This window comes from Schistocerca americana, chromosome 2 (genome assembly GCF_021461395.2).
Source record: "Schistocerca americana isolate TAMUIC-IGC-003095 chromosome 2, iqSchAmer2.1, whole genome shotgun sequence".
Classification (NCBI taxonomy): Eukaryota; Metazoa; Arthropoda; class Insecta; order Orthoptera; family Acrididae; genus Schistocerca; species Schistocerca americana.
In genome coordinates, this window is record NC_060120.1 from 50,874,308 (window position 1) to 50,894,537 (window position 20,230).

Here is a 20,230-nt window from a genome sequence, read left to right on the forward strand (position 1 = left end):
ACGTTGTGGCTGCGGGAGCGATGAAGCGGCGGCTGCTGCATCGGTTTGAATGGCACGTTGACCCTGGACGAGCTGTCCAAGGGCATCCAATAACGCCTGCGTCTGCTGATTCTGCAAGCGATAAAATTCGGACAGTACATCTGGCGAAGCCATGACACAAAGAAATCAGAGCAAGTTACTATCAAAATGACTGCAACGTGGGCGCGTCATCCCATCCTTGTCGCCAATGATGTGTTGGCAAATGTGCCAACACCTTGTAGATATAGGAGGCCGAAATGCACGCTATCTAATGCAGACGGGCGTAAATTCTGGAACAGGATAAGTAGTGAATTCTAATAAGAAAAGTATGCAGCTCGTCGAATACTTATCTTTATTCCATCCTTGTGGTACATCGCTCTTGATAATACAAATAAGACTATCTTCAGATACGGTTAATGGCGCCTTGCTAGGTCGTAGCCATGGACTTAGCTGAAGGCTATTCTAACTGTCTCTCGGCAAATGAGAGAAAGGCTTCGTCAGTGTAGTCGCTAGCAAAGTCGTCGTACAACTGGGGCGAGTGCTATATCGTATCTCGAGACCTGCCTTGTGGTGGCGCTCGGTCTGCGATCACACAGTGGCGACACGCGGGTCCGACATGTACTAAATGGACCGCGGCCGATTTAAGCTACCACCTAGCAAGTGTGCTGTCTGGCGGTGACACCACACTAGTAACAAATTGCAGCCATAATATGAATAGCAAAAATCTCAGAATGTAAGTTTGGAACACAGAATTCTATGGAGGGGAATCATGGACTACAGGAAAACTGGAAACGGAATCGAGGCTTGTGATGCTATACTAATATGTTTAGAAACAGTTGGACTGATAAGCCAAGAAATGAGGAAGTTCTCTGCAGAGTTGGCGAGGAGTGATTCATGCACAAGGTTCATTCACAAGAAGAAGGGATAAGACGACAGGACGTGTAAGACTTCATCGAATAACTTCCATGGTAATGGAAGAGTTCGTTAAGACTGACAACTGTAGAGGAAGACAAATATTGACATATAAAAAAACGTAAACTCCATTCAGAGACTCTGGCAGGCCCATTGGCACCCTCCGATTACCCTGTTATCCTTTGCCAGTGGCACCATTGGATGTAGTATGGAGGGTGAGGGGGTCACCACACTGCTGTCGCGGCATGCACTCCATGCCAGTCCTCCCACTAAAGAAAAAACTTCCTGGCAGCGCCAGGAATCAAACCCAGGTCCTCTGCATGGCATTTCCCATGCTCACCATTCAGCTACAGAAGTGAACAAATAACTGAGAATATTGAGTGCACGTGTTACTCGGTGGTTGGTTGGTTCTGAGCACTATGGGACTTAACATCTATGGTCATCAGTCCCCTAGAACTTAGAACTACTTAAACCTAACTAACCTAAGGACATCACACAACACCCAGTCATCACGAGGCAGAGAAAATCTCTGACCCCGCCGGGAATCGAACCCAGGAACCCGGGCGTGGGAAGCGAAAACGCTACCGCACCGTGTTACTCGGAAATGAAGATGTAGGCAGGTGAGAGGAATTTGTCGTGGGCCACATCAAACCCGACACACGACTGGAAAAAAAAACCTACGGCCGGTGCATCAGAGGAGAGTTACAGAATTACAGCTGGTAAACTTATTTTAGAAGGCGTAATGGAAAGCATCGTGATGATTGTTACCGTTAACCGCAACTATATAGATCACCACCGTGCAGTCACCAGTTTGAATTGGGAAACATGGGAGAAGATGTGTATTTCGTAATTACCAAGCTCTATGTCAGCGCCCTAGTTAAATTCCTAAACAAGAAGTAGTAATCATGCCTACAGCAAGGACCTCTTGGAGGGTCACGGCACGATATCTCGACACAACGGTAGATAGCTCACTGGCGTGACGTCAGCACATTCTGGATGTGAGGAAGAAATCCAAGAAACGACTCCACAATCTGTACCCCTTGCTGAACCCTGCCTCTACCCTTGGTTGGGTATCACGTTATAAAAGGCGCTGCTCCGTCCTGCTCTCGAATATGCCGCAGTTGTCTGGGATCGGACAGCAGAAATGCATCCGAAGTAGCTCCAAACAGCGCAAAATGGTGCGCTCCGCTTGGATCTGCATTTCCCTCTAGACTTACCAACAGGTTCACTACGCGACATGGCAGAAATCCAACGTTTCTGGAACCAGTTTGGGGTGACTGTCCGCTCCTTCTACGATGAAACTAAGAGACCACACAACAGGAAGATTCAGATGCTGGGCCAGAAATTACAGAGCAGCATCACCACCAGACAACAGCGTCCACACGTTGCGTAGGCAGCCCGTATTTCACCAGTCACTCAATGACACCCAAAGTGAATTACAATGGCATCGATCAACGAATGGGTCACAAAACATACAAATGTTGAAAACACCACATTCAGAGACTTAAGGCACCTCTGTTAAGATCCGCAAAAGGAGACGAAGAAGAAGAAGAAGAAGTGAAGAAGAAAATAGAAGGTAGATGTAGTATGAGAAAACAACAAGAAAAATTCTGTCTCTTAAAAGGAAATAAAAAGGTTACAGTTAGTTTTCTATTTAACGTGTCCGGTGATGGAGCATTTGTTTGGCTAAAGTCATGGGCTTGTTGAAGGAATTGTAAGGAACCCCAGGATATCGTACAACAGAATAGCCGAGCAAGGATTTTAAAACTGCGCTTCCAGAAGACGTACCCAGTCTCTCTACCTCTCTCTCTGACCCACTGAGACCAATGAACTTGGTACAGGTCTTTGTGCCAGTCGAACTGAATATTTCTGAAAGGATATCTGGTCGGTGGAGGGGAAGTTTCGTATTCAATGGATCCGCCAGAAATGAAACGGCGCCCTCTTGTTTTCCTCTACGTAAGTGAAATAATAGCCAACCGGAAATGAGAGTAGCGATGAGAAAGGTCGTTACAGATGGAGCGTCACGTGCTGCGCATGCGCGGCAGGAATTCAGGCAGTGAGCCGTGTCTGCATTCTGGCCGAATACTGCAGCCGGCATAGGCTGGTCGGCACCAGGAGCCGATATGACAGGGTGTCCATGATCTACTGTTATCTCCTGATCCTTGTTGCACAGATACTGCTTGAAGAATGAAACGTTTTACTGGGAATGAAAAGAAGCTCTAGTCGCTGTAACGTACTGTGACTCTGTCTCTCTACCTACATTCCTATTCCATCCAGTGTAACTAGCTACACTACAAAAATCTAAACACTTCACGAATCTTCTGTAATAGATTTAAAGTAACGATCTATTCTTCAGCTCAAGGGACCACTAAATATTAAATAAAATTTGCAGTTGATACATGTACAAGCAGTTAAAGCTCTTTGTGCTCCAACACTTTTGACAGCTTATTGGATTTCGTTTTGTCTCATTTCAGCTAAGTTAACGGCTTCACTCTAGAAAATATTGATCATACGCACTCATTATCCACCGATGATACAGTCGATCTCATTCCAGTTAAGCACAGGAAGCTTCGAAACAATATGCCAATTGGAAACTTTGTATTGATTAGGTAACTCAGTTGTGTCCGCAATTAGCCGTTGTATTTAAGCTCTTCTCCGTTGAAATGCAATTACGTATGTCAATTGCCTGTAAACGTTCCTGTATACTACATCGATTAGACGCTGTCGACGTTAGCTGTTGGTAATCATAGGTTGAAATTTAATAGGGAGAGTCGTACATAAATTTTGAGTGGCATGAATGTGTAGGAAGCAAAATTCTTTGTTTTACTTCTTCAAAGACACATTAAAAACCATTTATTAAACCTCATCTTCCATTCTCCGTTTATGATTTTGCAGTTAGCAAAATATTATCTTCAGTTTCTCCAACTGACAAATTTGTACCTGGTAAAATATTCTTTCTGCCGAAAGAGTACATAGTACTGCATTCACATTCGCTTTTAAAGCCCGTCTCCTGCTAATTACATTCAAATCGTATGCTGAAAGTTTGTTACTTGCCAGACCGCGGAGTTTATCCATGCTCCAGAGAGTTCACATGTAACTTCCGGCGCTGTAATCTCAGGGTCATATACCACAAAAACTCCAGTAACAGTGCCGAAGGGACAACTTCATTAATTAACACAAACTAAAATTTAATTCAATCTTTCTCTGAGAAAATACCGTTTCATGTGTGTGCAAATGCGACCAGAAAAACATTTTGTCGCTATCGTCAGAATACTCTGTCTCTGAATTTTAAAGCCTGCAACGGATACATATTACTTTCGTGAACTAAGATCTCTGTAACATATAATACTAAACTTCATCAAATATATAGATGTTAATAAGGGAGCCTCGCATTATTTTCGACATTACATGACCCACGAGAAATGAGCTGAATGATAAAGTAGCAAATGCAACAGTCCGTAAGGACCTCCTCTGCTATGGACCCAGATATGAGTATGTATGGGTGCAAATCAGCAGTTCGAAGTTACACTACTGGCCATTAAAATTGCTACACCACGAAGATGACGTGCTACAGACACGAAATTTAACCGACAGGAAAAAGATGCTGTGATATGCAAATTATTAGCTTTTCAGAGCATTCACACAAGGTTGGCACTGGTGGCGACACCTACAACGTGCTGACATCAGGAAAGTTTCCAACCGATTTCTCAAACACAAACAGCAGTTGATCAGCGTTGCCTGGTGAAACGTTGTTGTAATGCCCCATGTAAGGACGAGAAATGCGTACCATCACGTTTCCGACTTTGATAAAGGCCGGATTGTAGCCTATCGCGATTGTGGTTTATCGTATCGAGACATTGCTGCTCGCGTTGGTCGAGATCCAATGACTGTTAGCGGAATATGGAATCGGTGGGTTCGGGAGGGTAATACGGAACGCCGTGCTTGATCCCAACGGCCTCGTATCACAAGCAGTCGAAATGACAGGCATCTTATCCGCATGGCTGTAACGGATCGTGCAGCCACGTCTCGATCCCTGAGTCAACAGATGGGGACGTTTGCAACACAACAACCATCTGCACGAAGAGTTCAACGCCGTTTGCAGCACCATGGACTATCAGCTCGGAGACCATGGCTGCGGCTACTCTTGACGCTGCATCACAGACAGGAGCGCCTGCGATGGTGTACTCAACAACGAACCTGCGTACACGAATGACAAAACGTTCACGCCCGGGTTCCCGGGTTCGAATCCCGGCGGGGTCAGGGATTTTCTCTGCCTCGTGATGACTGGGTGTTGTGTGCTGTCCTTGGGTTAGTTAGGTTTAAGTAGTTCTAAGTTCTAGGGGACTGATGACCATAGATGTTAAGTCCCATAGTGCTCAGAGCCATTTTTGACAAAACGTCGTTTTTCGGGTGAATCCAGCTTCTTTTCACAGCATCATGATGGCCGCATCCGTCTTTGGCGACATCGCGGTGAACGCACATTGGAAGCGTGTATTCGTCATCGCCATACTGACGTATCACGCGGCGTGATGGTATGGGGTGCCATTGGTTACACGTTTCCGTCACCTCTTGTTCGCATTGGCGGCACTTTGAACAGTGGACGTTACATTTCAGATGTATTACGACCCGTGGCTCTATCCTTCATTCGACCACTGCGGAACCCTACATTTCAGCAGGTTAATGCACGACCGCATTTTGCAGGTCCTGTACGGGCCTTTCTGTATACAAAAAATGTTCGACTGCTGCCCTGGCCACCACATTCTCCAGATCTGTCACCAATTGAAAACGTCTGGTCAATGGTGGCCGAGCAACTGGCTCGTCACAATACGCCAGTCACTACTCTTGATGAACTGTGGTATCGTGTTGAAGCTGCATTGACAGCTGTACCTGTGTACGCCATCCAAGCTCTGTTTCACTCAATGCCCAGGCGTATCAAGGCCGTTATTACGGCCAGAGGTCGTTGTTCTGGGAACTGATTTCTCAGGATCTATGCAGCCAAATTGCGTGAAGATGTAATCAAATGTCAGTTCTATCATAATATATTTGTTCAATGAATACACATTCATCTTCTGCATTTCTTCTTGGTGTAGCAATTTTAATGGCCAGAAGTGTAGTTATACAGAGAAAACGGCAGAAACCAAAACGTCAGTGACATGGAACAAGAGAAATTCTTCTGGGGTAGCAGTGATTTCATTGACATAGTCAACATCCTAAGTCAAGAATCTTATGAACCACACGGTGAAAGAATATCACTGATAAATTTTGTTCATGACATTACAACCCTTCTTCAAAGTGAGGAAAAATTACACATCATATTGAATGGAACGAAGAGTCTATTGAGCAAAAAAATGGTTCAAATGGCTCCAAGCACTAGGGGACTCAACATATGAGGTCATCAGTCCGCTAGACTTAGAACTACTTAAACCTAACTAACCTAAGGACATCACACACATCCATGCCCGAGGCAGGATTCGAACCTGCGACCGCAGTATCAGCGCTGTTCCGGACTGAAGCGCCTAGAACCGTTCGGTCACAGCGGCAGGCAGTCTATTGAACGAAGTGTATGAATTTAGAGTAAACCGAAGAAATGCGGATGTAATGAGCAGCGAAAGTGAGGTTAGTGGGAAACTTACTAATACTGGAGTGCACGAAGTATGTGAAGTACTTCTACTACCTTGAAAGTAAAATGACGTATGTTAGACGAGACAAGGAGGGCATAAAAGCAGACTAGTCTATAACATGTCATTCCTCGCCAGAACAGGTCTACTAGAATCAAACATAAGCCTTAATCTGCGGAAATAATATCAGACAATATTAGTCTCGAGAACATTTTTTTGTGGATTAAGAGCGAACCGTACAAAACGGATATCAAACGGTTGACGTGCGATGGTACAGAAGGCTATTGAAAAGTAGGTGATCTGATAAGAAACGAGGAGGTTCTCTGCAGAATCAGCGACGAAATAAATACGTGGGAAATACAGACAAGAAGAAGAGACATGATGATAGGAAATGTGTTAAGGCATGAGGGAACAACTTTAATTGTACCAGAAACACACAAGGACTGCTAATATCCCGTCAGTAACTACTCCATTCCGTGTGACAACTACCGTGAGGTAAAGAGATTGACAGAGGAGCCAAACTCGTGGCAGGCTGCATAAAACTACACTGACACAAAAAATCGCAGCAGCAAGAAGGAGTTGATAGGCATGAATGGAAATTGACAGGCGTATTTGTTCACCCACAAGATAAAGTCTGATCGGATACCACGTCAGTTGCACTAGTAGCACCACTGTGAGGATGAGCTTGTCGCGGTGGTCTAGCGGCTCTAGGCGCTCAGTCCGGAACCGCGCGACTGCTAAGGTTGCAGGTTCGAATCCTGCCTCGGGCATGGACGTGTGTGATGTCCTTAGGTTAGTTAGGTTTAAGTAGTTCTAAGTCTAGCGGACTGATAACCTCATATGTTGAGTCCCCTAGTGCTTGGAGCCATTTGTGAGGATGAAAATCAGGTTTATTTTAAATCGGCGCTGTTACCGTCGTGAGCGTTGTTATTTTTGAGAGTGGACGTGGTGAGTTGACGCTGGTAAATGCCTTCAAGGCGACAAGGGCTTTGTAACCAACACATCGCAGGGTTTGAACGAGGTCGCGTAATAGCGCTACAAGAAGCTGGATGTTCCTTCGCAGGAATGTAGCCACTGTGCATGCGGCGATCACGAGAACGTACGGTCACAAGAAGACCGGGCTGCGGACGGTCACTTGACACTACCGAGAGAGAGGACCATCGTGCTGGGCGTGTGGCTGTGGCGCATCTTACTGCATCTGCAGCAGCAGTTTGAGCAGCAGCTGGCACCACAGTGATACAACGAACTGTTACATATCGGTTACGTCAAGAACAGCTCCGAAGCAGACGCTCCGAAGCGTGCGTTCCACTAACCACAATACATCGCCGTAAGCGAGTTCGGTGGTGTTAAGTGCGAACTCAATGGAGGGCATGATGGGTAGTGTTTTGTGACGAAAGCTGGCCCTGTCTCGGTTCCAGTAATGACTGTGTGATGGTCAGAAGGAGACCATTTGAAGACCTGCAACGAATCTGTCTGCGTTCTACACACACGCGAGCTACACCCGGAGGTATACAAGGTGGTCCATTGATAGTGACCGGGCCAAATACCTCATGAAATAAGCATCAAACGAAAACACTACACAGAACGAAACTCGTCTTGCTTGAAAGGGGAAACCAGTTGGCGCTATGGTTGGCCCGCTAGATGGCGCTGCCATAGGTCAAACGGACATCAACTGCGTTTTTTTAAAACAGCAACCCTCATTTTTTGTTACATATTCGTGTAGTACATAAAGAAATATGAATGTTTTAGTTGGACCACTTTTTCCGCTTTGTGGTAGATGGCGCTGTAATAGTCACAAATGTATAAGTACGTGGTATCACGTAACATTCCGCCAGTGCGGACGGTATTTGCCTCGTGATACATTACCCGTGTTAAAATCGACCGTTTACCAACTGCGGAAAAAGTCGATATCGTGTTGATGTATGGCTATTGTGCTCAAAATGCCCAACGGGCGTGTGCTATGTATGCTGCTCAGTATCCTGGACGAAATCATCCAAGTGTCTGGACCGTTCGCCGGATAGTTACGTTATTTAAGGAAACAGGAAGTGTTCAGCCACATGTGAAACGTCAAGCAGGACTTGCAACAAATAATTATGCCCAAGTGGGTGTTTTAGCTGCTGTCGCGGCTAATCCGCACATCAGTAGCAGACAAACTACGCGAGAATTGGGAATCTCAAAAACGTCGGTGTTGAGAATGCTACATCAACATCGATTGTACCCGTACCATATGTTTATGCACCAGGAATTGCATGGCGACGACTCTGAACGTCATGTACAGTTCTGCCACTGGGCACAAGAGAAATTACGGGACGGTGACACATTTTTTGCACGCGTTCTATTTAGTGACGAAGCGTCATTCACCAACAGCGGTAACGTAAACCGGCATAATATGCAGTATTGGGCAAAGGAAAATCTATGATGGCTGCGACAAGTGGAACATCAGCGACCTTGGCGGGTTAATGCATGGTGCGGCATTATGGGAGGAAGGATAATTGGCCCCCATTTTATCGATGGTAATCTAAATGGCGCCATGTATGCTGATTTCCTACGTAATGTTCCACCGATGTTACTACAAGATATTTCACTGCATGACAGAATGGCGATGTACTTCCAACATGATGGATGTCCGGCACATAGCTCGCGTGCGGTTCAAGCGGTATTGAATAGCATATTTCATGACAGATGGATTGATCGTCGAAGCACCATACCATGGCCCGCACGTTCACCGGATCTGATGTCCCTGGATTTACTTCTGTGGGGAAAGTTGAAGGATATTTGCCATCGTGAACCACAGACAACGCCTGACAACATGCGTCAGCGCATTGTCAATGCATTTGCGAACATTACGGAAGGCGAACTACTCGCTGTTGAGAGGAATGTCGCTACATGTATTGCGAAATGCATTGAGGTTGATGGACATAATTTTGAGCATTTATTGCATTAATGTGGTATTTACAGGTAATTACGCTGTAACAGCATGCTTTCTCAGAAATGATAAGTTCACAAAGGTAAGTGTATCACATTGGAACAACCGAAATAAAATGTTCAAAAGTACTATCGGTCTGTATTTTAATTTAAAAAACCTACCTGTTACCAACTGTTCGTCTAAAATTGTGAGCCATATGTTTGTGACTATTACAGCGCCATCTATCACAAAGCGAAAAAAGTGGTCCAACTAAAACATTCATATTTCTTTACGTACTACACGAATATGTAATAAAAATGGGGTTTCCTATTTGAAAAAACGCTGTTGATATCCGTTTGACCTATGGCAGTGCCATCCTTTGGCCCAACCATAGCGCCATCTGGTTTCCCCCTTCAAGCCAGACAAGTTTCGTTGTTTGCAGTTTTTTCCTTCCACGCTTATTTCGTGAGATATCTGGCCCGGTCACGATCAATGGAGCACCCTGTATAGTCTGGGGTGCGATTTCGTATGACAGCGGCAGCATTCTCGTAGTTATCCCACTCACTCACCCTGACGAGTCGACCTGTTATGCTGACATTCATGAACAGCATTCCAGGGGGTATTTACGTACAGGATGCGCTCGCCCATATACCACTGTTGTAACCCAACATGCTCTACTGAAGTCGGCATGTTGCCTTGGCCTGCGCGGTCACCAGTTCTGTCTGCAATCGAGCGCATATTGAACAGTATCGCAATACAACTCTAGCATTATCCACAAACAGCATTAACCGTCCCTGTATTGACCGAGCAAGTGCAACACGCATAGAACTCCATCCCACAAACTGGCATCCGGCAGCTGTAGAACAGAATGCACGCACGTTTGAATGCTTGCATTCAACATTCTGGCGGTTTATACCGGATACTAACAAGGGAACCTCCCCATCGCACCCCCTCAGATTTAGTTATAAGTTGGCACAGTGGATAGGCCTTGAAAAACTGAACACAGATCAATCGAGAAAACAGGAAGAAGTTGTATGGAACCGTGAAAAAAATTAGTAAAATATAAAAACTGAGTAGTCCATATGCAAGATAAGCAACATCAAGGAGAATGCGAGCTCAGCAGCGCTGTGGTCCCGTGGTTAGCGTGAGTAGCTGCAGAACGAGAGGTCCTTGGTTCAAGTCTTCCCTCGGCTAAAAATTTTACTTTCTTTATTTTCGCAAAGTTATGATCTGTCCGTTGGTTCATTGACGTTTCTGTTCACTGCAATAATTTTAGTGTCTGTGTTTTGCGACCGCACCGCAAAACCGTGCGATTAGTAGACGAAAGTACGTGCCTCTCCAATGGGAACCGAAAACATTTGATCGCAAGGTCATAGGTCAACCGATTCCTCCGCGGGAAAACACGTCTGATATATTCTATACGACACTGGTGACGGCATGTGCGTCACATGACAGGAATATGTTGTCGAACCACCTAACTTTTACACTTGGCGAATGGGTAAAAAGATTCTTCTACCTTGCCCGATTTAGGTTTTCTTGTAGATGTGATAATCACTCCCAAAATAGTGATGAAAACATAAGAGTTTGTCACATAAACTGAAAATAAAAAGTTAAACTTTTCAATCGAAGAAAGACTTGAACCTAGGACCTCTCGTTCCATAGCTGCTCTCGCTAACCACGGGACCACGGCGCACCTTGACTCCTAGTGTCCTTGATGTTGCCTATCTTCGCATGGACTACTCAGTTTGTATATTTTATTAATTTTTTTCATAGTTCCACACAACTTCTTCCTGTTTTCTTGATTGATCTGTGTTCAGTTTTTCAAGGTCTATCCACTGTGCCAACTTGTAAGTAAATCTGAGGGGGGTGCGATGGGGAGGTTCCCTTGTAAGGTATCAGAATTTCACATGCGCAACGGCTCGTCTCGCTCTTACATTAACTTAATAACTGGCGTAGGTTACCTAGACAAATGTTTTCCAGAACCTTCACTACTCTACAGTAATTAATTTTTGTGTTGTTATTTTTTTCAGTCAGTCTAGTAAGAGGACTGAGCCGTGGCTGGCTCGTGTTACGCCTTGCATTAATCCTTGGATGCTGTTCTGTGATTAGTCTACCGTTGTTATTGCGATTATGCTGTTATTCTCTCTCTCCACAAGTCACAGCAGCAGCGTGTATCAATATTCGCCCCCTTGTATTGTCTTTTACCACGCGCTTATAGTTTCCAGCTGTGCAGTGTGATGGCAGTTTGTCAGTCGGAGTGGAGCAGCGAGGTAGTCTCCATGGTGCGGATCTGGCCGGGATCGCTGGCGGCGTCCACGCGCAGTCGGAGTGTTTCCATTGCTACGAGGTCCGTGGCTCACCGATCCCGGACACGAAAGCTCAGTCTTTACCTAATCTACCAGCCAGCCCCAACTGTTCACAATGTGTTGTTTGAATTTCGTTGTGGGCTGTTGGGACATTCCCGCAAGCAACAACGTGTGTTTTCAAGTTGGCGAAATTCTAGCCGCCCTCCTGTGGGGTTTAACTTAACTTGATTACTTTTTGAATTGAAGTGCACTAGCGGAATCTTCTGATTTGTGGCCGTTAACGTTACGGTTACCTGCCCTGACCGCTGACGTAAGTACAGGCAGTGTATTTTCCTCGTCGTGTTGTGGTTGTCCAGCACGGCGTGCAGTTTGACAGCGGAGTGTGCAATTTTTTTGTGGGCGCCAATACCTTCTGCGTTGTTCCATAGAACTCCCTGCTGTGTGCTTGTTGGATGGAGTGGAACTTATCCTGTCGCTTGGTCCGCTGACTGTCTGTCGGTTGGGTCGCCTTAGGACTCAGAATGGTTGGGCCGACTGCCTGTCTCACCTAAGCAAGCGTTAGTGTTTGAATTCCAGGTCGACCCTTGGAAACTTCTGAGCGCCGTTTGATATGCTGCCTTTTCTTATTTGTCCTTGTTGTTTGTTTACGTATGCCTTCTTGCCGATTTTGAATTAAAGGTGTTTTGCCATTCTTTTGAATGGAGCATTTAGCCGGGAATTAAGTTCTAAAATTAATGTTTGGCTAGCTCTGTTCTTAATGTTTTCTTCACCCTTGTAATGTTTGTCAAATGAATAAAGTAGTATGTTCGAGTGCAACTGACAGTCACTCATTTTGGCCACTCTTTACAAATTAAACTATCTGTCCTGTCCTGCGGGTCTAGCAGAGGATTTCAAGGATACATAATGGAGATAAAAAGAGTGAGTCAAGTGTGCGTCAGTGTTGTATGTTTATGTGTGAGAACTGGTTGTCTTTGAATTGTTACCGTTGTTTTTGGAAATATTAGTATGAGACACTACACATTGTCCACATTTCGTCAATAGTATCACACACGTGGAGAGTTGTGATGGAGTGAGAAGAGTAGGATGCCCATGGATCGAGCGGTTCGCCGAAAAAAGTGGAGCTTTGGTGTCACACCGAGTTCACACTTTGGCCGACGGCAGTTGAGTCCAGCACTTGTGATGCGTCCCAAATGAGATCGTCATCAGTGGAACGCTAAGGCCTAATCTTCCTTCCCTTTTTTTCTCGCTGTAAGGAAATAACTAGTATCGGCAGCAAGTATGGGTGGTGGTGAAAGCTACTTAGACAGTTAAGATACTGAAAATGCCTGCTTTGTGGTGCTACATTAATGCATTGAATCTACGAGGGCTGTTCGGAAAGTATCGTCCGATTTGGGGCGAAATGGAAACCACACAGAAAATCCAATGAAGCTTTGCACACAGATGGAAAATTTCTCTAGTCTATCCGTCCATCGCCTCGTCGCTCTTTTCAGTTCTGAGCGAGAACGTAAAGATGCCTAGAAAATAGTTCAAATGGCTCTGAGCACTATGGGACTCAACTGCTTTGGTCATAAGTCCCCTAGAACTTAGAACTACTTAAACCTAACTAACCTAAGGACATCACACACATCCATGCCCGAGGCAGGATTCGAACCTGCGACCGTAGCGGTCGTGCGGTTCCAGACTGAAGCGCCTTTAACCGCACGGGCACTTCGGCTGGCTAGAAAATAGTGCGTCCTGCTAAGTATGATGATGACAGCTGGTTTGTGGGGCTTAACTGCACAGTGATCATCATCATCCGTACAAAGTCCCAATCTTCACACACTCCAATCTAGTCACTTTCACGAATGATGATGAAGTGATGAGGACAACACAAACACCCAGTCCCCAGGCAGAGAAAATCCCCAACCTGGCGGGGAATCGAACTCGAGACTCCGTGATCCAGTGCCAGCAATGCTAGCCACTAGGCCACAAGCTGTGGACCGACGAAGTATGAGGACCTGGTGAGAGATTTCGCCTGATGTTATGCAGTTCACTTAACATAAATGTCTTACGTTTTCTTCTTCATGAAAGCTCTCAGCCGCACTCTGCAGGGGCAATAAGGATGCTCCCGCAGCGTTTTCGATGGAAAGTGTTTGACCACTCATAATACGGCCCGTAATTGTCTGCCTCCTTTTTTTTATCTCTGCTCACGTGAACAGCTGGCTATGAAGACAACATTGTGGCACATACAAAGAGCTGTAGACCAGCGTAGAGAAATGGCGGGAAGCACAGGTGGCTGCCTTCTATGACGAAGGTACTGGAATGTTGGTACAACGCTACGACAGAAATCGAAGTCAGACAAGTGTCAATGCAGAAAAGGAGCTGAAAGCTGTAGCTAACTGTTCAAATAAAACATTTTCCATTTTAACTGTGGTTTCCGTTTCGAGAGCGATCTGACCTTACTTTCCGAATAGCGCCTGTACATTGAAGTCTAAGCAAGCAAACGGAGCCTCGGCTTGAGCCGTCGTAACGAGAGGAGGGTCCACTAAGCTGGGCAGCGGACGGCCGTCTGCAGACCCTCCCCGTTCGCCTGGCGGTGCCCTTTGAAGTGCCGCCTTAAGCCGCGTGAGGCTAATTACGCGGGCCTCGCCTTTCTCCTCGGCGCCTTAATCCCGCTGGTGGGCGGCTGCGGCACGGACCGTCTGTCACACGCCGCGCTCCACGAGCCGCCGTCTCGTCGGGCGTGTGGAGGTCCCAGGGGACGTCGTCCGCAGCTGGCTGGGGTCACGAACGGCGGCGGTCCAGCCTAGGCTCCTTCCGCGCACCTCACGTCACGCACTCTCCCGTGGCGAACGCGCGTCTTATTCTGAGCGCACTGCTGTAAACACCGTAGCCACTTCGAGCACTCAGCTATTCAGTGACATTGAATTCCATTTGTTGCTATTTCTCACTGCTAATGATGGTTGTTATTGTTGTTGTTGTTGTTGTGGTCTTCAGTCCTGAGACTGGTTTGATGCAGCTTTCCATGCTACTCTATCCTGTGCAAGCCTCTTCATCTCCCAGTACCTACTGCAGCCTACATCCTTCTGAATCTGTTTGGTGGATTCACCTCCTGGTCTCCCTCAACGGTTTTTACCCTCCACGCTGCCCTCCAGTACGAAACTGGTGATACCTTGATGACTCAGAACATGTCCTACCAACCGATCCCTTCTTCTGGTCAAGTTGTGCCACAACCTCCTCTTCTCTCCAATTCTATTCAGTACCTCTCATTAGTTATGTGATCTACTCATCTAATCTTCAGCATTCTTCTGTAGCACCACATTTCGAAAGCTTTATTCTCTTCTTGTCTAAACTATTTATCGTCCATGTTTCACTTCCATACATGGCTACACTCCATACAAATACTTTCGGAAACGGTTTCCTGACACTTAAATCTATACTCGATGTTAACAAATTTCTCTTCTTCAGAAACGCTTTCCTTGCCATTGCCAGTCTACATTTTATATCCTCTCTACTTCGACCATCATCAGTTATTTTGCTCCCCAAATAGCAAACGCTCCTTTACTACTTTAAGTGTCTCATTTCCTAATCTCATTCCCTCGGCACCACCCGACTTAAGTCGAGTACATTCCATTGTCCTCGTTTTGATTTTGTTGATGTTCATCTTATACCCTCCTTTCAAGACACTGTCCATTCCGTTCAACTGCCCTTCCAAGTCCTTTTCTGTCTCTGACAGAATTACAATGTCATCGGTGACCCTCAAAGTTTTTATTTCTTTTCCATGGATTTTAATACCGGCTCCGAACTTTCCTTTCGTTTCCTTTACTGCTTGCTCAATATACAGATTGAATAGCAACGGGGATAGGCTACAACCCTGTGTCGCTCCCTTCCCAACCACTGCTTTCCTTTCGTGTCCCTCGACTCTTATAACTGCCATCTGCTTTCTGTACAAATTGTATATAGCCTTTCACTCCCTGTATTTTACCCCTGCCACCTTTAAAATTTGAAAGAGAGTATTCCAGTCAACATTGTCAAAAGCTTTCTCTCAGTCTACGAATGCTAGAAACGTAGGTTTGCCTTTCCTTTATCTTTCTTCTAAGATAAGTCGTAGGGTCAGTATTGCCTCACGTGTTCCAACATTTCTACGGAATCCAAACTGATCTTCCCAGAGGTCAGCTTCTACCAATTTTTCCATTCGTCTGTAAAGAATTCGCGTTAGTATTTTGTGGCTGTGACTTATTAAACTGATAGTCCGGTAATTTTCACATCTGTCAACACCTGCTTTCTATGGGATTGGAATTATTATATTCTTCTTGAAGTCTGCTGGAATTTCGCCTGTCTCATACATCCTACTCACCAGATGGTACTTTTGTCAGGACTGGCTCTCCGAAGGCTGTCAGTAGTTCTAACGGAAAGTTGTCTACTCCCGGGGCCTTGTTTCGACTCAGGCCTTTCAGTGCTCTGCCAAACTCTTCACGCAGTATCATATCTCCCATTTCATCTTCATCTACCTCCTCTTCCATTTCCATAATATTGCCCTCAAGAACATCGCCCCTATTTTCCCTTCTTTGCTTAGAACTGGGTTTCCATCTGAGCTCTTGATATTCATGCAAGTGGTTCTCTTTTCTCCAAAGGTCTCTTTAATGATGGTGGAAAGCGAAGAATTCTACATTATCAAGGGAGAGACATAATTTCCAGGACGCACACTTTCTTTAAGCACGAAGTTCCTCCGTGTGCGTTTCACAGCAGTCGCTTAGAATTGGCAGTGCTGCAATCTCCGTCCGTGCCTCGAAGTTCGCGGACTCCCATCGTTCGTGAATAAGATTATGGCTGTGCAGCTGATGGCTGATGTCGCTTCAGCTGTGGTATCACAGATCGATGCCACCCCCAGTGGCGTCACAGTTGACGACGGAAACACACGTTTCCGACACGCGCCAATAGCGGTCGCGCGGGGTCCCCGCGGATCCAATGATGTGCGTCTGCTGAGCCTCCGCGTTATAGAATTGACGGCGCAGCTGCACGCCACAGTCTCAGTCGCAGTCTTTGACAGCCTCCAGTCCAAGTCGTCCTTCAACAGCTCGCTTGTGCTTTAGTACCGGGAACCTCATACTGCACCGTGCTTTTTACTTTGCTTCATGTCCCACGAACCACGGACTTTGCCATTGGTGTGAAGGCTTGCGTGCCTCAGCGATACAGATAGCCATACCGTAGGTTCATCCACAATGGAGGGATATCTGTAGTGAAGCCAGACAAACGTGTGGTTCCTGCAGAGGGGCAGCAGCCCTTTCAGTAGTTGCAGGGGCAACAGTCTGGATGACTGACTGATCTGACTTTCCTTGTAACATCAACCAAAACGGCTTTGTTGTGCTGGTACCGCGAATGGCTGAAAGCAAGAGGAAACTACAGCCGTAATTTTTTCGAGAGCGTGCAGCTCTACTGTATGGTTAAATGATGACGGCATCCTCTTGGGTAAAGTAATCCTGAAGTATAATAGTCATATTCGGATATCCGGGTGGGGACTAATCAGGAGGTCGTCGTTATAAGGAGAAACGAAACTGCCGTTCTACGGATCGGAGCGTGAAATGTTAGATCCATTAATAGGCAGGGTAGGTTACAAAATTTATAAAGGGAAATGGGTAGGTTAAAGTTAGATATAGTGGGAACTGGTGAAGTACAGATGCAGGATGAACAGGACTTCTGGGCAGGTGATTACTGTGTCATAAATACAGAGTCAAGTAGGGGCAATTCAGGAATAGGTTTACTAATGAATAACAACATAGGAACGCGGGGAAGCTACTACGAACAGCATAGTGAACGCATTATTGTAGCCAAGACAGACATGAAGGCCACATCCACCACAGTAGTACAAGTTATTATGCCAACTAGATCCGCAGCTGAGAAGGACATTCAGGAAATGTATGTTGAGATAAAAGATATTACTCAGATAGTTAAGAAAGACGAAAATTTAATAATCATGAGGGACTGGAATTCGATGGTAGGAAAAGGAAGAGAAGAAACAATAGTAGATAAATATGGACTGGGAGAAAGGAAATAAAGAAGAAGGCATCTGGTAGAATTTTGAACAGAACATGATTTTATCACATGGTTTAAGAATCATGGAAGAAGGTTGTATACGTGGAAGAGACCTGGAGATGCGCGAAGGTTTGACATTGATTACATAATGGTAAGACAGAGAATTAGGAACCAGTTTTTAAATTGTAAGACATTCCCAGGGGCTGAGGTGGACTCTGATCACAATTTATTGGTTCTGAACTGCAAATTAAAACTGAAGAAACTGCAAACAAGCTGAGGTTTAAGGAGATGGGACCTGGATAAATTGAAAGAACCAGAGGTTGTAGAGAGTCTCAGAGGGAAAATTAGGGGACAATTGACAAGAACAGGAGAGAGAAAGACAGTAGAATAAGAATTGGTAGCTTTGAGAGATGAAGTAGTGAAGGCAGCAGAGGATCAAATAGATAAAAAGACGAGGGCTAGTAGAAATCCTTGGGTGGCACAAGAGATATTGAACCGAATCGATGAAATGAGAAAATATAACAGTGCAATAAATGAAGCAGGCGAAATGGAATACAAACGTCTAAGCAATGAAATCGGCAGGAAGTACAAAATGGCTAAGCAGGAATTGATAGAGGACCAATGTAAGGATGTAGAAGCATATATCACTAGGGATAAGATAGATGCCACCTACAACATAATTAAAGTGAACTTTGGAGAACAGAGAACCACCTGGATGAATATCAAGAGCTCTGATGGAGAAAACCAGTCCCAAGCGAAGAAGGCGGAAGGAGTACATACTATGGAGATGCACTTGACGGCAGTATTATAGAGATAGGACGAGATGAAGATGAGAAGGGTTATAAGATACTGCGTGAAGAATTTGGCAAAGGCCCCAAGAGTGGACCACATTCCGTTAGATCTATTGACAGCCTCGGGAGAGCTAGCCATGACAAAACTCTTCTATATGGTAAGCAAGATGTATGAGACAGGTGAAATACCCTCAGACTTCAAGAAGAATATAATAATTCCAATTCCAAAGAAAGCAGGTGTTGACAGATGTGAAAATTACCGAACTATTAGTTTAGTAATTCTAACATGAAACCTTTACAGAACAATGGAAAAACTGGTAGAAGCTGAGGTCGGCGAAGATCAGTTTGGATTCAGGAGAAATGTAGGAACACGCGAGGCAATAATGCCCCTACGACTTCTCATATAAGATAGGTTAAGAAAGGCAAACCTGCGTTTCTAACATTTGTAGACGTAGAGCAAGATTTTGAGAATGTTGTCTGGAACACTCTGTTTCAAATTATAAAGGCGGCATGGGTAAAATGCAGGGAGCGAAAGGCAATTTGCAATTTGTACAGAAACCAGATGATAGTACAAGAGTCGATGGGGCACGAAAGGGAAGCGGTGGTTGAGAAGGGAGTAAGATAGGGTTGTAGCCTATGCCCGATGTCATTCAATCTGTATGTTGAGCAAGCAGTAGAGAAAACAAAAACAAAAAATTGAAGTAGGAATTAAAGTCCAGGGAGAAGGAATAAAAACTTTGAGGTTTGCTGATGACATTGTAATACTGTCAGAGAAAGCAAAACACTTGGAAGAGCAGTTGCACGGAATGGACAACGTCCTGAAAAGAGGATATAAGTTGAACATTAACAAAAGAAAAACGAGGATAGTGGAAAGTAGTAGAATTAAATGAGGTGGTGTTGAAGGAATTTGATCAGGAAACGAGACACTTAAAGTGGTAGATGAGTTTTGCTCTGTGGCAAGCACAATATTTGATGGTGGTCGAAATAAGGAGGATATAACATGTAGATTGGCGATGGCAAGCAAAGATTTTCTGAAGAACTGAAGAAGAGAAATTTGTTAACATCGAGTATAGATTTAAGTGTCAGAAAGTCCTTTCTGAAAGTATTCGTATGGAGTGTAGTCATGTGTGGAAATGAAACATGGACGATAAACAGTTTAAACAAGAAGAGAACAGAAGCTTTTGAAATGCAGTGCTACAGAAGAATGCTCAAGGTTAGGTGGGTAGATCACGTAACTAATGTGGAGGCTGAGGAATCAAGGGGTCATCGATTTAGTACTGCAGGGAAGCGTGGGAGGTAAAACTCGTAGAGGGTGGCATAAAGATAAACACAGTAAGCAGATTCAAAAGGATGTAGGCTGCAGTTGTTACTCGGAGATGAAGAGGCTTGCACAGGGTAGAGTTGGCGTGTAGAGCTGCATCAGCTAGTCTTTGGACTGAAGACCACAACAACATCAACAACAACATCAACAACAATAGATGGACCTCTTCGCTACACGACGACAGTTGCTGCACCACTGTGCAGCCGATCTTTTTCCTTACCGTTGGGTACGAAGTAGTGCACACTACCAGCAGCAGTTCCGAGAAACAGCAGTCTCCGAATTGATTGGATCTCCTTAGATCAGGATATGGGAACTTGATCGTTACGACCATCTGCATCCATATCTAC